Genomic DNA, 18,709 nt, shown 5'->3' on the forward strand with positions numbered 1-18,709 from the left:
GCAGTCACAGGGTTTGGGCATGTTAAACTCAACTGCAAGTTTCATTGAGTGGGAGGAAGGATGCTTTGAAATGAGTGTGGCAATGCATAGCTGTTAGCAAGGTATGGGGTCTTTTGGGTTTTCATACATTTATTTTATCTGACGGAATCCTCGTTATGTCAAGGGTTTTAAGGAGTGGATAAGAAGGAAATGCCTGCTTCTGACAGTTTGAGAAGTGCATAACTGCAAACAGAACCGGAAATAAATTAAGAAGAACCAAAGGATACCACAATGTTCAGACTACTTTGTGATAAATAGGCGTTGAACTCTATGTAATATTAGGTGACTATTATGACTATACCTTTTTTATTTTACTTTTATCCTCTTTTGAATTCCTTAAATAACAAACCCTATCTTGTCATCATTTAAACTGCCCCTTCACACAATCCTTCTACTAGAGATGTCTTTTTAAAAATATATTGATTAAAAGCTGTCTACTGAAATAAAAAGCAAATTTCTCAACTTGAATATTTGTATTAAATTTGAAAAATTAAAAGTAATTTAGATCTTACTAGGTAACCAAGCACAGAGCATTCTCCACTAACTCTTTCCTAAGCATGGCTTTTGTTTCTCTATTTTAATCTGTTTTAGGCTTTGGAGAAAGGGGACAAGAAGGAAAAGTAGGAGAGGAAATCCTGACAATGAAGAGGCTTCTCATTTACAAAGAAAGCAATTTCAAATGAATGAAAATATGCAAGAGTGAAATTGCCTACAGGGAGCAATGGATCTGATGGATCCCATGGATCTGATGGGCCCTCTGCATAGATGCTACAACTGTGCAGATGGGTCTTCCTGTTAAATTCCTAACAGTGGAAACAAGGGCCGTCTCTCTATCTCTCTGTCTCTCTGTCTCTCTGTCTCTCTGTCTCTATCGCTCTGTGTCTCTGTCTCTGTCTCTGTCTCTGTCTCTGTCTCTGTCTCTCTCTCTCTCTCTCTCACACACACACACACACACACACACACACATACACATACAAATACACATACATGAGTAATATTTTTTAAAAAAAATATAGGTTTAATTTTTTTATTTATGTAACTCTCCATCCAGAGAGACCTTTTTCATAATATGTATAATTGACAATCAATTAAGATCAGGGTAAGAAACTTCTCTGCACAATGCCTGTGACAGGCACAGTCACCAGGCAAGTAAAACTTTACTCTTTCTACTGAAGTACTTCAGTGGAAACCATTACTAAGCAAAACAGCCCTTATGTTTTCGGTTGTGAGCTCAGCCATCTCTCTATCTCCAGACTGGGGTGGTATCCTTAGAGAATGGGAAGAGGGGATGGGGGAAAGGATTTGTAAGGGTGGAACTGGGAGGAAAAGAAACAGGGGTAGCTCTAATGGCAACAGAAAGCTAATAACAATAAATTATTGAAGAAAAAATAAGATTCATACACATGAAAGAGAAAGAAAGAAAGAAAAAAGAAAGAAAGAAAGAAAAACAGTCCTCAAATTTTAAATTTTATGTTATCCATAGAAGTTATTAGTCCTTTTCCTGGTTCCTAAATTAGCTTTTATCACTTCCTATGTCTTATATATCATTAACTTGAAAAGTGGCTTGTAGTTCAAAATCTAAGGACAATATATTTTGTGTGTCTTTTCTACAAATGAGTGAGAGGACAGTGACCCAGACTCTCTCAGATATCTCAATTAAAATTCTTTAATGACTTAGTTAAGCATATTCTGTTGCATACAGTTATTGACATGAGCCTAGACCTTACCTGTGGGCACTTGAGAAGGATTTTTCTCTTTGCTCATCCTCCTAAGTCCAAATTGAGGCTATTTTTTCTTTAATAAAGGATTCCTTTAGCTACAATTTTAGCGTGTTCTATGGCACTTTTTCATTATTACAGATGTCCTCATTATTTGGGGATAACTCGTTTTCAGTTAAGTAAGTAAAGCTATCTGTGCTAACTTACTTAAAACAGCATATTCATATATAGAGATAATACATGGTAAATTTTGTGTGATAAATTCTTCATCTCTGTACTTTACATGTGGTGCAGCAAATACAAGTCCCTAAAATTATTCTTCTTAGGTTAAAAAAAAAAACAAGAATTTTGTTGAATTGTGAATTAAGTTTATATTTCATTGTGGTTGCTTGTGGTATAGTATCATGAAGAATTAAACTACTTACATAAACTCATTATGATAAGGCAGAAAGCAGATAAAATGACAAGTATATATCAATATTTATAGTAAAAACCAAAACCCTTTCCTCTGTTCGTCCAGAAAGTAACCTGCCAGTCTGTAAACCATAAGCATAGACCTTAAAATATCCATACTGGTGATGGTAAGACTGATCATGACCAAAAATTAAGACTTAAAATAGCTTTATAAGCTTGATGTTGGATTAAATGAATTGAAGTTGAAATTAGATTGAATATCATGGTGAGTAGTTGTAACCTATTAGATATAAAAATCATGGAATGCAGAGAACAGATTGTTTCAGTTTTTAGAAAATTTCTGATTTGACTGTGTACATTCTTTTAGAAGATAGGAAAGAAATAAATAAAGCCTTATTAACTAGGATGGAAAAGTGATTGATTGCTTGCTTAATATTTAAACTGTTCTTCCATGTAAATTGAATTAGCTCCCAGTGCTGATAGGGTAGCTTCCATGAATAACACTTAAACATCATGAATAATGAATTATTACTTTAGAAGGAACTGCATTATCATCATTTTTGTTTGTTATTCATACAAATTATGCTAATGGTTACCATGGCATATATTAAGATATTTAATTTCAAGTTCCTTAGCATTAGGTAATAATTTTCAGATATACTAGGATATGTCATTTATAGAATAGTGATATGTAATATGTTGGTTTAGAAGATTGGTTTAAATTCGTAACACTAGCATGTATTTTACATATCATTATTATTTTTATTTACTTGATATCATCGATTTTGTGATGATGCATAAATGAGGAAATATACACTTTTACCTTTATCAGTTTATATGACAATCACTTACACAAATTATTAAGTATTTCTCACTAATCCAGTTTTGTCTCAATTCCAACAAAGTTCTATCCCTGCTACCTGGGCTGGCTTTATAGATTTTCTCATCTATTTATGAGACAATGAAATAACTAGAGAGTCATAAGTTCCACTCAACATTCTAAATAACAAGTAGAACAGATGAAGCTATTCACAAAAGAGTAAGGTACTCTAATTCTATTTTTTCACAGTTAGCTGTGCATTTTTTTCACCACATTATTTTTTTAATTAGACATTTTCTTTATTTACATGTCATATGATATCTCCTTTCTCAGTTTCCCCTCTAGAAAAATAAAATAAAATAAAATAAAAACAAAAACCAAAAAAAATCCCTGTTCCCTCTCCCCTTCCCTTGCTCACCAACCCACCCATTTTCTGGCGCTGGCATCCCCCTACACTGGGGCATAGAATTTTCACAGGACCAAGGGCCTCTCCTGCCCTTGATGACCGACTAAGCCATCCTCTGCTATACATATGCTGCTGGAGCCATTAGTTCCACCATGTGTACTCTTTGGTTGGCGGTTTAGTCCCTGGGAGCTCTGAGGGTACTAGTTAGTTCATATTGTTGTTTGTCCTAAGTGGCTGCAAACCCTTCAGCTCCTTGGGTCCCTTCTCTAGCTACAAAGAATTCTCAAGTGATGAATACTGAATGGCTGAGAAGCACCTAAAGAAATGTTCTACATCTTTAATCATCAGGGAAATCAAAACAACACTGAGATTTTACCTCACACCAGTCAGAATGGCTAGGATAAAAACTAAGGCAACAGCAGATGCTGGAGAGATTGTGGAGAAAGAGGAACACTACTTTATTGCTGGTGGGATTGCGAACGGGTACAACCACTCTGGAAATCAGTTTGGAGGTTCCTCTGGAAATTGGACATAGTACTACCAGAAGACCCAGCTATACCACTCCTAGGCATATACCCCGAAGATGCTCCAATATGTAATAAGGACACATGCTCCACTGTGTTCAGAGCAGCCTTATTTATAATAGCTAGAAACTGGAAACAACCCAGATATCCCTCAACAGAGGAACAGATACAGAAAATGTGGTATATCTACACAATTGAGTACTACTCAGCTATTAAAAACAGTGAATTTATGAAATTCTTAGGGAAAATGGATGAATCTGGAGAATATTATCCTGAGTGAGGTAAACCAATCACAAAAGAACACACATGATATCCACTCTCTGATAAGTGGATATTAGCACAGAATATGGGAACACACAAAGTACAATCCACAAACCACAAGAAACTCAAGAAGAAGGAAGACCTTCTTAGAAGGGGGAACAAAATACCCATGGAAGGAGTTGGAGAGACAAACTATGGAGCAGAGACTGAAGGAAGGACAATCCAGAGACTGCTCCACCTGGGTATCCTTCCCATATTTAATTATCAAATCTAGATATTATTGTGGATACCAGAAAGTGCTGGATGACAGGAGCTTGATATAGCTGTCTCCTGAGAGGCTCTGACAGTACTCAACTAATACAGAAGTAGAGGCCCACAGCCATCCATTGGACTGAGTTCAGGGTCTAATTCTATTCTCATGGAATGCTCTTTGTACCACAGTCTGACAGATACTGTAGTGTACACAGGAATGCAATGAGCATATTTGTATCCCAAATCTTAGTTTTGGGGATATAGAAAAGTCAAATAAAACATTAATAAAAATTGTAGTGTGAAGTATGGATGGTAAACTAATATATGCATACTATCTATCTTGCTTAAGAAAACATATTTGTTCTATAACAGTAAAGAATCTCTACAGAATTTGAAGAGATGTTCTTCAGTGGGTTTTAAAGAGATCTGAATGGATATTGTCTAAGAATGTGCTTATCAAAGCACTGGGCTGCTCTTGACAGGTTCTAGTGACATCCTGAAGGCATGTTAACTAAGATGGAAAATATAAAGCATGTTTAAGAAATGCCAGTGCTTAGTTCCGGTTCAGAAAGAAATGTCAAATGCAGTATATCATCTGATCAGGGTTTTAAGCAAAAGCTGGTCTAGATGCACATATTCTGAAATGCTATGATGATAACCCTCTAAAGTCAATTTATACTTATTACAATCACTCTAAATGCAAGATCTACATTGGTAAATTAATAAATAATTACCTAATGTTCAAGCCAAACTTCTATGCCAGAGAAAACTGTGATAGAGATCTCTTTTAGTCACAAATTCCACAATATCCAGTAAAATATTTAAAAATGCAATACTGTAAAATATCACACATAATATAGAAACTTTCAACAGTATCTGATGGAAATTTCAAGGTGTTCAAATCCTGAGCTATACTATTTACAAAGTACTAACTATTTAAGCAAAGATAAGTTTTAGTAGTCTCCTAAACCTGACATCTGCATGTTAGTATATTAAAGACAGACGTTCGTTAAGTGCAATGGGTAAAGAACAGAAGTTTGCCTCGTGTAGCTAAACATGATTATGACTTCCTGAAGACTATTAGTTTTAAATTGGCCTTCTCTTGAATCACTAGCTCTGAAACATCTGTAGCAAAATGACTGAGATCAAATTTTAATGAGGTTCTAATATAAGCTATTATAAATATTTCTTATGAAAGTTAATGTTTACACCATGAAAGGAAATTTTATTGAAAATTTTATGTTCATTTGTAAAATTAATGAACATATTTTGCCAATAGCAAGGAGAAAAAGGTCTTTGATCCTGGTTTTCAATCATGGCTCTTTTTAAGGCTCTTGACCATAAATAGTGAGTATTTAATATTTAAGTTGTAATAATTTAAAGTTTTTCAACTGATTTTTGGTAATTTGCATTGGTAAGTGATATTTGATTCATGATTTATGTCTTATGATTATGGTTATTTTTAAACAATATTTGTTTTTATGACTAATAATACAGTATAATAGAGGTACTCAGATGATTTAGGAAAATAATACAAATAGTATCATTTGGTTCAATTAAAATATATAACATACATTCAAACCCTAGGGCAGAGACTTTTTAAAGATTCTATCTGTTACTGTTTTTATTGTTTTGATAAAATGTCTGACAAGAAACAACTTGAAAGAAATAGAGATGAATCTATATGAAAAATAGAGAAGAGACTGTCTGTCATAAGGTGCAAATGGCAGCAGGAAGGAGAGGTTGCTGACTGGCTACATCCATAGTCAAGAATCGCTAGTAAATAGAAAGTGGTACATTCTATAAACATTTAAATCCACCATAGAGACCTACTTTCTCCAGTAAAGCTCTAGCTCCTAAAGCTCCCACACATCTTAAAGCCACTGTCAGAATTCTGCTGGGGACCAATCATTCAAACACATAAGCATATATGGGGCACTTCACATTCAAACACAGTAGGAATAGTTTTCCCTGAACCTCTTAGACCAGAAGTGACTGAAAGTCATGTGGACTCACTTCAGCATACAAAGTGTACACATAAATTTGTTCATGGACAGCCACCTCAGAGCAGTACTTCATTCCAGATGAGTCAACATATTCTAAGAAATATCTTTCAATGCCTGTCACTGTAAAAAAAAAAAAAAAAAAAAAAAAAAAAAAAAAAAAAAAAAAAAAAAAGTCAAGAGCTCTTCTTAATTACAGGCTTTTGTGTGTATTTCCAGATAATTAATGTTCAGAACATTATTATTTAACTAATTATTTCTGAAAATAGCAGATTTCAACATATAGCATAATGCTGTACTTTCTCAGAAACACAGAAGACTAAAAAGTCAGTTGAATAAATAGCGTTTATTGAATAGTTTTGAGAATAATCTCTTTGAGAAGAACAAAATTGGGACACAGAGGAAAAAAGAAAATTTTATGCAGGACATTTTGATCCATTAGTATTCAAGTTCGTGATCCTACTATTCTTAGACACATGACCTTTTTATTTCCTATTCATCACATGCATTGTATTGAATATAATATATTATGACTTAATTCAAATTCATTAAACTACACAATTAGCTCCGTAATTTAATGTGCTTTCCTTCTCACCAGTTTTTTTTCCAAAGGATTCTCAGAGTTTTGCATATTAAAAGTAAAGTGAATGTCCTTGAGGAAGTTCAGTAACTCCACCTTAGTAAACATTGCAAAAACAATAATTTCTTCATCAGTATGAGGAGCCAGCTCCAAAAAGCCTGAAGAATATGAATTACATCTTGTCTGGGAGAAGTGGAAAAGGTTAAAATTCATCATTTTAACTGATAGGCTCTCTACAGAAAAATAAGCAAGGCAAAGAATACCAATGCTGTTTTAATTTTTAACATTCCTAAGTATATTCTCTAAGGAAAAATATGGCTTATTTATTTGTATTGTAATCAAGGTTTTTATGATAATTATTAATTTAGTGTTTAATTGCCCTTAATGATATATATTTCTGAATTTAAAAACATATTGAATAAAGTAATTGTGTACCTTTACTTTTTAGATACAGTGTAACCTGTGAATAGTACTTTTAACTCCATCATATGAGTATACTATATTTCATGCTTATATTAGTCTTGAGTCTGCCCTTCATGAGTTTTCCAAAATAAAATTTTTAATCTCAAGAATACAAAATTTGACTAAAGGAATAAAATTTTATAATATTCCTGTTTTATTTTTCTCCATTGAAAGTTAACAAAGTAGAATAAAGGCTGAAGCTATCAATACCCCCTAATTTCACTGTGAAAAGGGAGAAAACTTATAAGTCATGAAGTTTGCCTTTAAAACTGCTAGGTCTTTCCTGGTCACTGAAGGAACAGTATAACACAGTTCCTGCCCCTGGAGCAGAGCCAGCAGGGCATGAGTCTTCTGAAGTGCTGACAGTTGCTGTAGGCACAAGGCTTAATTGTATAATAATGTAAATGTTTTACTTTATATTTCTTCTTCAGGAATGTTCTCTCTTCCGAGTTTAATGACTCCATGATAATCTGAAACAGCACAGATCTGTCCTATGTTCCTCAGTAAAATGGTAATGCTGTGAATTTCAGGACAGCCCTGAAGGCTGTGGGAAAGAATTCTGAATACACGAGTTCAAGAACATATAAATCAATGTAAGAACTGTTCTTTACTGGATTTTTCAACTATGCAAAATATAAGGATGTAATATGAATTGTATGATAAACTTCAAGGACCTGAAAGAACAGAGGCAAGTGATATTAAGGAATGAGATAAAGAGATGTAGGGAGTGGTGACTTCAGGTCAAGATCCTACCCAGCTAAGCCTCCTGTTTGTATTTGCAGTTGAACAAGGATAGTTTGGATTTTTAACCTGGAATGAACTACAATCTAGAAAAGAAGAGCACACTTGTGATTCAGATCTTGAGGCTGGAAGACACAGGCATTTGATCTTGATCTTGTGGAATAGTATCCCTGAAAAGCTTAAGACCAAGCAAGGTGGTAAACACCTTTAATCCCAGGTGACAAAGGCAAGCAGCTCTCTTGTTTACAAGGTCAGCCTGGGACAGAGCAAGTTCTAGATGAAGAAAGCTTAAGGTTCAGGCTTGGTGGTACATGCCTTTAATCCTAGAAGTAAGGAGACAGAGTCATGCAGATTTCTGAGTTCAACGTCTGTCTACAGAGCAAGTTCCAGTACAGACAAGTTTAGTCAGTGAAGAAGTTGGAAGACAGAAAGCTGGTGATAATGTAAAAGAACAATGAGAGCATGTTCCAGCTCTACCTGGAAGCAGAATTCAGTAGTTTCAGCCACCTGGCTTGTCTTAAGAGTCAAGGGGCTGTAGTCATAAAATGCTAATTCATGAGAAAATCAAAAGATTTACCTGGTGTAAATGGTTGAATTGATATACAATTCCTAAGGATGGAGATCATGCAAAATAAAAGAGTGGGCTTTAGTCTGCAAGACAGAGCTGCTCTGAGAAAAGCAAAACACAGCTGTCAGTTTACATCCATCAGTGACTCTGAGGACTCCTAGTCAAACACCTCTTCCTCAGGACTCTCCAAAGCTAAGGCTGGTATTTAGCATGAAATCAACTACTCACCATAGTTTCTGGTCTTTGCCTACTTATGTTTGGTCCATGTTACTCTCAAAGAACTCTCTAAAATTATTCACTTTTACCAACAACTAAATCCGAAATTATAGGTTATCTACAAATCCAACAACTAAATCCTAAATTATAGGTTATCTACAAATCAGCATCCAGAGTCTATATATACTACAGACATCACAGAGAGTTTAATTTTTTCTTTTTTGTCTGATACAATCTGTATTAGTATTGGCTCTCCCGGGGGGAAGGGATGACAATAGAGTGGATATTTATCTAAAAGTGGTATATTAGATTGCCTTACAAAATTACAACCTGAGTGCTCTAACAATGACTGAGTCATAGCAAAAAGTCCAAGAACCCTGCAGTATCTCAGTCTAAAAAGCTTGGTATCTCATCAGGCACAATCTGAAATTGAAGGCAGGAAGGAGAGGCACTGGCCTGCAAACCCAATCAGGACCTTAAGCTGGGGCCTAAAATTACTAAAGCATGCAGCAGGATCAGAAACAGGGAGCATGAACTTTTCAGTGAGAGTGAAGCTAAACAAACAACAGGAAAAAAAAGTCTCTGGAAGCATTGTCTACATTTAAGATAGATCTTCCTACTTCAAGTAATATGATCATAAAAATTCAATGTAACGAGCATCTTTAATAGTAGATTCCAGATCTAGCCAAGTTGAAAAACAAAATTAACCCATCCAATGTACAGCCATTCTCAAATTGACACACAATCCTATGACTACTCAATTTCTAAATTAAAAAAGAAAATAACCAAGTCATTACAAGCAAAGATGCCCTTGGGGATATCTACAAACTGTTTTACTAGCTTATAGTAAGAATACATAATTCCTGAAAGTAGTTATTGATGGGGGCAAGGATCTATGATCTTAAGGGACATTAATACAAAAACAATGTTGGAGGGGGGAGGACTTTTTTACATGGTACCAAGCGATGCATGAGGAACCTAGAGAGAAAAGTTTGATAAATAAAAAAGGGAGATAAGTGATAGAAAATTCCTTTCCTATGCAGATCTATATGAAATCTATTGCCCCTTGGAATTCTTTTGTGATGCAAGCAGTATAGACTTGATTTTTCTAGTCATTTCTGTTGTACATTAGTGAAAAAAAAAAAGCATAGAGAAAGGGTTACATCATTGATTCTAATGCCAGACAAAAACAGACTCTAACAGCTTGGATATGAAGTACTATGGTAAAGGTGGATCTGTACAGATACTGACTGAATTCACAGATGAATACCGAGAAGGAAATGAATCAAACCCTTGTCCATACTTACAAGACTTAATGGACAAAAATCATCTCCATCTATTCACTATAATAAACAACTAATCAGCTGTTTTCATAAAAAGAACTCATTGCATATGAAAATCCCATGAAAGACAAGTTTGATATACTTGCTATGGAAGTTATAAATGCAAAAATGTCTAAACACATGACAATCCTACTTTAAAATTTTATATTAAATAGAATTAAAATAGCCTTAGTTGCCAATATAAGTTAAGTCCTTAGAGTTATTTCTACAAATTATTTTCTTTGGTACATTTTTTGGAAAAGATAAAAATAAAATAACACAGATGTAGAGGCTCACAGCCATCCATTGAACTGAGTACAGGGTCCCCAATGAAGGAGTTAGAGAAAGAACCAAAGGAGCTGAAGGGTTTGCAGCCCCTTAGGACAAACAACAATATGAACTAACTAGTACCCTCAGAGCTCCAAGGGACTCAGCCACCAACCAAGGACTATACATGGTGGGACTGATTGTTCTGGCAGCATGTGTATAGTAGAGGATTGCAAAGTCGATCATCAATGGGAAGAGAGGCCCTTGGCCCTGTGAAGATTCTGTGCCCCTCTGTAGGGGAATGCCAGGGCCAATAAGTGGGAGAGGGTGGGGTGGCAAGCATGGGGAGGGGGGAGGCAACAGGGGTTCGTTCTTGCTGTTTTTGTTTTTTTGTTTGTTTGTTGGAGGGGAAACTGGGAAAGGTGAAATCATGTGACATATAAATAAAGAAAATATCTAATAAAAAAGAAAAGAAAAAAATTAAAAAATATATAAAATAAAATTTCAAAATGTCATTTTGAATAAAAAAATGTTTATAGGTGGTTTTATTGTTTACAAAATGAGTTGTTATAAGTTCTCTTCCAAGTTTAAATTTCAACCTCACTAACACTGAGTAATTGGCTAGGTTTCTAGTACCAGGAGGTCTCCCTCTTCTTGAGTGCATCTTAAGTCCAATTAGAGTTATAACCCACGGATAAAGATAGTATTCACCTATCATCAAAGAAATTTCTCAGAGGCAGGCGGATTTCTGAGTTCGAGGCCAGCCTGGTCTACAGAGTGAGTTCCAGGACAGCCAGGATTACAGAGAGAAACCCTGTCTCGAAAAAAAAAAAACCAAAAAAAAAAAAAAAAAAAAAAAAAAAAAAAAAAAAAAAAAAGAAATTTCTCATTGCAACATATGAAAATGACTACAAAACAAATAAACAAAATGCAAAGTTTTTGAGCTTATTCCTGATGAATATTCCTGGTACCTAGGGACCAGGAAATATTTCAAAAGATGTGATGAAGGACTATAAGAACCAGTTGACTAAGAAATTTGCTGGAGATTGTGTTTCTAAGTAACATCAGAAGCTATACTTCTAGTGTTTTGCCACCAAAACCACCCAAATATGACCTGAGCAAGGATGGCAGGCCTAAGCCCTACACAAATAACTTTAGGCAATGGAGAAGTATAGGACAAGTATGCCAATTGATTGCCTAGCACCAAATGGGCAGTCCTGAGTATATGCATACAACTAACATATGGATTGAACAAGCTAAATTTAAGAATATATATATGTATGTGTGTATATGTATTTATATGCATGAATTATAATAAGTAGTGAAAAAGAGGTCATGCCATGAATTTGAAGGAGAGTGGGAGGTTTAAATGGAAGTGATGGGAGAGATTATTATTAAATAATAATTCTATTACAATTTTATTAATCATTCTAATTATATTAACTCATTATAATCTCAAAAAACTTTTAGAAGATGTTTTGATATGATTATAGAGAGCACACTTTAGCTAAATGAAGTCAACAGATGATGAAATTATGACCAAATCAATTACAAGATGTTCCATTTTTCAGAGCTCAATATTTTTGTCCATACAATCAAGTGCTTTTAAAGATTATTTTTATTACTTCTATGTTCATTCACTTAGCTCACCTGCGTAGTGCACACTGGAATGAAGACACAGGCATGATGACATCCATTTTCAGGCCAATTAGTTTTATTCTGTTCACAGACCATAACCTTAACCTAAGGTAAATTGTACTAAAAATAAGTGCCTTCTCTTGTAAGGCACTCAGAACTTGAATATATGTGAATCTTTCATCACAACTAAAGAGAATCTCAATATCTACATGGGCTTAGACCTAGTAACTGCAATATCAAAGTACATTTTACATAAACGCAGCACATTATTATAAAATAAACCTTATTGCTGCATGGCATTGGTTTTTTTCTCAGATTATGATTTTTTAGAAGGATTGGTTCACTGGTATCAAAATCAGTCTGAATCCTTTTAACCACTCGTATAACTTCTTTTATTCACAGAAAGGAGCACCCGTTTTTACTACAGATATATTATCTTAATCCAGAGTTCTTACAAAGTGTTTTTTAACTTGCATTTTATTCTCAATGAATCCACAAATGAAATTATTGTTTACACTCCTAGGTCAACCTCCTTTTAGCATTGAATTTGATAGATGGTCTCTAGCTACAGGCATGGTGTGAGTTAGGTTTATGATTCCCACTGGGTGTGGAGCGTTTAGAACTGCTCGCATACCTTTCACCATTAGTTAGGCCCTAAAAGTGTGACTGCACATATAAAAACACCTTATAAATCATCACAATTAACAACCTTCAAACTGTCCATCCAAAGCAACTGGTTTGACATGCCATCTGTTATTTTTCCTTCAAAACCCTCTAGTCTGTTTATCTAAGGCACCCATTAACATTTAAAATGATGTTCCTTTTTAAGATGTGTGATGGGCTGAGGCAGTAAAGCTTTTGTTTTAATTATCAACAATTTCTATGCTGCAATATAATTTTTGTGGTACTCAGGGTCCTTTACAAATCAAAAGGAATCCAACTAAAACAGTAATTAATGTCAAATGACTAGTCACAAAAGGCCCCATTTAATTAAAAAGTTCTAATCTTTGATTACACCTCATCATATATTCTACTGATTGCAAACTCTTGTCTGTAAAAAAGGAATAATATTGGGGACATTGTCTATTATCTCTCTAAAATGACACCTGAATATTACATGAAATGGCTCTCATGTACTTAGAATATGAACAGTCATCCTAAGTCATGTTTTTATTAGTTACTTATTTGTTTCCCACTAAATTTAAAAACACCTGATGTATAAAATAAAATAATAAAATTCACTAAAAATTAAGTCTATTACTAAGAATACTGTTTTACTGTATTTCTTACAGTGGAATTTAAAGAACAATTTTATACTTACAAAATCAATAAAATCAGTCAGAAAAAATGCAATCTCAGGCCAATTCATTATGATACACCTTGGGCTTATAATTAGAATTAATAGCTGGTTGTAGTGGCATAAGCCTTTAATCCTAGCACTCAACACCCAGCACCCTGAGGCCAGTCTGGTCTACAGAGCAAGCAAGTACCAAGACAGCTAGAGTTACTCAGAGGAAACCCTGTTTGAGAAGAACAAATAATGATGATGATGATGACAATAGTAATAATAATAATAATGATAATGATAATGATAATAATAATAACTGCAAACACAACTTTTTGCTTTCAATCCCACTACTTGAGAGGCAGAATTAGGAGGATCTCTGTTTTTGAGGTCAGCCTAAGTTCCAGGACAACTACAGCTCCACAGAGAAACTTGTTTAAAAGCAAACAAACTAGATAGATAGATAGATAGATAGATAGATAGATAGATAGATAGATAGATAGACAGACAGACAGACAGATGGGTTTATAAATAGAATAACACATTTTCTTTAAATCTCATACTCCAATGTGTATAGATTGTACAGCATATGGAAGCCACTACTGAGTTCCATTGTACTTATTTTATGCTATTATCAGAGTTTAATATTTAATTGCAGGAATGTTAAGCTTAGCCACGTATAATCTCTTATTCTCTTAGGTTACAGAACAAAGGTATACTCTTAAATGGATGTGAAAAGAGAAACTTATATTTATTGAAGTTTATACAGTCATGTGATGGTCTGTGTTTCAGTGGAAAGGATCTGTCCCAGATATGGTGCAATAACATGACAATCACATGTCAATGCTATAAAAAGGAGAGTTAATAGATTTTGTTAATTCAGTGCAGCATACTTTAGAATTATTTTTACCCATAACTCATAGATTTTAGCCTTATCTCAGTCATTATCTCAACTGTAACTTCTGTCAATCTGACATATGGTATGTCCAACAAAAAGAATAAAGCACTTATTTAAGAAAAACCTAGACAAGAAAATTGGCAACACGTATTCAGCGCCTTTTTATGTGTGGCACTGTATCATGTACACCACTTTCCTTAATGTTCCAAATATATCTTTCAATGATTTCAATGAAAAACTTATCCAGCATCTTTATAACAGAATATCTGTACAATAGAATGTGTTAATATTGTGATTATACTGACTAAAACCATATGAAGTGCAACTAAAACATTTTAACAGCAAATGTTTTTGCTTACTACAATTTAATATTTAGTAGATTGGTTTTAATACTAAGAAAAAGCTAATGAATACAAGAAAGGACTGAAGGATCTGAAGGGGTTTTCAACCTTAAAGGAAGAATAACAATATCAACCAACCAGTACCCCCCAGAGCTCCCAAGGACTAATCCACCAACCAAAGAGTGCACATTGAAGCTATTGGAACTCTTGAGGTCACTATACTGTCAAGAAGTACCTCTCAGTGATCCACTTTCAGTGAGGTCACAGCTCCTATTTCTTTCCATAACTTCTAAACAATTCCACCAACTGGGTGCAAGTTTTCAAACATGCAAGATTGTGATGACAGGCACTTCATACCAAACTATAACTATCCTTTGTAGCTGTACTGGCTGGTTTTGTGTCGATTTGACACAAGTCAGAGTCATCAGAGTGGAAGGAACTTCAGTTGAGGAAATGTGTCTATAAGGACCAGTTGCAAGGCATTTTCTCAATTAGTGATCAATAGGGATGGGACCAGCCCACTGTATGTGGTGCTATCTCTGGGCTGACGGTCCTGAGTTCCATAAGTAAGCAGACTGAGAAAGCCACACAAAGCAAGCCAATAAGCAGCACCCTCCTTGGTCTCTGCTACAGCTCCTGCCTCCAGGTTCTTGCCCTGCTTGAGTTCCTGTCCTAATTTCCTTCAATGACAGAATATGATGTGGAAGTATGATCTAAATAAATCCTTTCCTACCAGTTTGATTTTTGGTCATGGTGGTTTTGTCACAATAGAAACTCTAACAGAGTAGCATTTTAAAATGTATAATTCTTAGGTATTACAGTCAATTTCATCTATACTTGTCTCTTAGATTCTTATATATTTCCATGTTTTCTCTTTATTGGTGTAAATGCCATTTTGCAGAGTATTATTTCCCTTTTAGTTGAATATACCTATTTAGTAGTAAATATTCATGTTTGACATAGCCAGTTAATTTCTTCTATGTAAATTTCATGAGAATACTTCTTCAAATGTATAAATAGGTTTTCAGCTTTTTAAATTTAAATATTTAAAAGTAAGATATTACCATTAATATATGTATATTTTAGTAAATATAAGTAATATATATGTATATACAAGTAAAGGAGCAAGTTACATGTGACAATGTATCTATTGTCATATTTTAAAAACCCATTCTAAAAATCAATGTTCTGGTACAAACTGGCATGATGGGTGTCTCACTATGGAGAAAAAGTAACATAATTTAATGTGGTTTTGTTTGCTACTTCTTCTAATAAAAAGTAATGCTTAGTGTCAAGTGTATTGCATATACCTTTAATCTCAGCTTTCAGGAGTAAAAGACAGGCAGATCTTTTTGTGTTCAAGAGCAATGTGGTGCATCTATGGAGTTCCAACAAGGGTCATATATTGACAAACTGCCAAAGAGAGACTAAGCTATAAATGAAACACATTTTTGAAAAATATAATATTAATTTATATCAGTATATTCAAATTATAAATTTGAATTGAACAATTAAATAATTTTATAATGTATAACAACATAGCAATATCCAAAAAGTACTTTAAGTTCTTAATTAAATATGACTGCTAAAAAATTTCCTTGTGAACTACAAAAGCAAAACAAGTATTCGTTCATGTTTTTCAATAAGTAGAATGTTTGTTAACTATTCTAATTTTGATCATGTATCTATTATGCAGTCAGACAAATGTGAATGTTAGCTGTATATGCACTGAGTAACTATCAAAATAATGTGCAGAAATTACCTTTAATACCACCAGAGAAACTTACTGCAGAACACATAGAAATGCCCTGCCCATAATGAAAAGGCATGTCGATTTCTCCTGCCAAAATCATGCAATTGGCAGTAGAACATTGCTGCTAATTGGTATGTGTGTTTCTCCAAGAAGTGAGAATTCTAACCTTATATTTGACAGATGTTTGTGTAAAATGTCATGTGATATTTTGATAGTGTGCCTTTGTTTGTTATAATTTTGTTTCTGTTGTCACACCCTAAGAAGGAAACAACAACAACAACAAAACAAAACAGAAAAAAATTATTAGATATTTACAATTAAACATACACATCAGAAATAAGACAGTTTCAAATACATAAAACAATGGGTAGATCAATAAAAATATTAACCCAGAAAGCACATTTACTAAATATTTAAAACACTCATGTTTTAATGATAATCAGTCACTGCAAGTAAATTGAACTGAAGAGAAAACTCAGTAGTACAGCACTCACCAGATCTTTCCTGCAGCTTGGGTTCTGTCCTCAGAGCTGCAAACAAAATAAACAAATAAAGACTTAATATACAAATTACTGTAGCTTTTGCATTGTACCTTTTACGAGGATATCTTTACAACTCTTATATGCTCACAGTACCTGTATTTGTAAGGATTTATCTACAAATGACTATAAAAAAGTTGTTTAGATTTTTTGAAAATTTTCTATTATCAGATCTCTACCAATGTGGATTGGAAAAATGATATTTTGTTAACATTTCTGAGAAGTGAAAAAAAAATTTTTTTTTGAGGTTGGCTAACTTGTCTTTAAAATTAGACAAAAGCCTGTGAAATCACAATTACTCTGAACAGCTCCCCTATATGCTGCTGTCCCAAGATGATTATAAAAATGTAGGTCCTATTATGAATGCCAGTGGCCTCTGGGCTGACAGTGCTCTGTCAAGAGCCAAAGACCATTCCGTATATACTCCAACACCAGGCATGAGAAGATCTCTTTTGCATTATTGTTTTGGGTTGTCCAAGAGACTCTCAAATCTTTATCAGCTATTGCTACCATTCTTGGTTCTTCATGGGACAAGAAAGGTGAATGCCTATTCCTGAAGATACCATGTACTTTAGACACAGGGCACATAGGCCTCTGAGTTGGAACTGAGACGAATACCTCCTTTTTGAGGAGTACTTTTCATAGTTCCAGGGGTTACAATGCAAGCTTCCAAATGAGAGAAACAATCAACAGTTCTACCCACCTAAGAGTCCTATGAACTACACCAATGACCGGCTTGCCACTATAATCCTAAAGGTTCAATGGAACACTGAACAACAGCTCAGTAATTATATTTAAGACCTGCTGAACAGGAAGGAAATCATGCCTGGTATGGAAACCTAGTCAGCTATCCAGGGCTAGTGAAGTCACAAAAGTTAGAAAAGAACCTCCAACCACATGCTACAAGAAATGCTAAACCCAACTGAACACCTGCAGGTTGGTTTCAATTTGACATATGTGAAGATACCTGTGACAAGGATAGTTTTTTGGACTGCCATTCTTCAAAAAGAAAAAGATTATTTTGTTTTAATCTAATTGATGATATTAGGTAACTCATGAGATATTAGACATACCATACCAAGCAAACATACCAATTTGTGATATCTACAGAAATAAGGGTAGGGAGTTTAACAAATCACTTCTTGGGCATGTGAAGCTACAACCAACATACTAAATCATAGGTTTTGTTTTATTTACACGTAAATTAATTAATCCATTTATTTCTCATTACTTGCTTTCCCAACATGATGTTTAGAGAATCTTTATTCCTAGGCTTATACCAAGCATGCTATTATTCTACTCGAGGTGCCGGTTTATTTACCCTCCATCTAATTGTTGGAAACAAGAAAAAGTAGAAAAAAAACAATCAGTTACTTGTGGAACTCTATAATTTCAGAGATCCAAGAAACTTCAGTGAAATAAAGAATTCCCTTTCTTCTAGCTGTGCTGCCTTGTCTGAGCTCAGTGAGAGAGGATCCACCTAGCCCTGCTGCAACTAGAAGTAACAGGAGGACAGGTTGGTACACTTGGAAGGGACTTCCCTTGTCTAACAAGGAGAGGAAGTGAGGAGGGCTGGAGAGACAGTGTGAGAATGGAACTGGGAGGAGAGGAGGAATGGCCTGCACCCAGGCTGTAAAGTGAATACAAGTAATGCTAATGTGT

At 34.5% G+C, this 18,709-nt stretch overlaps 1 long non-coding RNA gene across 2 annotated transcripts in view; it reads right to left on the minus strand.

The window, feature by feature from the left end:
- Nucleotides 1-18,709, minus strand: part of LOC116085319 — a 49,092-nt gene that overhangs the window by 20,866 nt on the left and 9,517 nt on the right. The window contains exons 3-4 of one of the 2 annotated variants that reach the window (XR_004116496.1): nucleotides 17,003-17,038; nucleotides 16,066-16,168 (exon numbers count right to left, since the gene is read on the minus strand). This is a non-coding gene — a long non-coding RNA (uncharacterized LOC116085319). Of the gene's footprint in view, nucleotides 1-16,065; nucleotides 16,169-17,002; nucleotides 17,039-18,709 lie in introns of those variants that run through there. The other variant, XR_004116495.1, reaches the window with a different exon arrangement.

Source organism: Mastomys coucha, unplaced genomic scaffold (genome assembly GCF_008632895.1).
Source record: "Mastomys coucha isolate ucsf_1 unplaced genomic scaffold, UCSF_Mcou_1 pScaffold9, whole genome shotgun sequence".
NCBI classification, from domain to species: domain Eukaryota; kingdom Metazoa; phylum Chordata; class Mammalia; order Rodentia; family Muridae; genus Mastomys; species Mastomys coucha.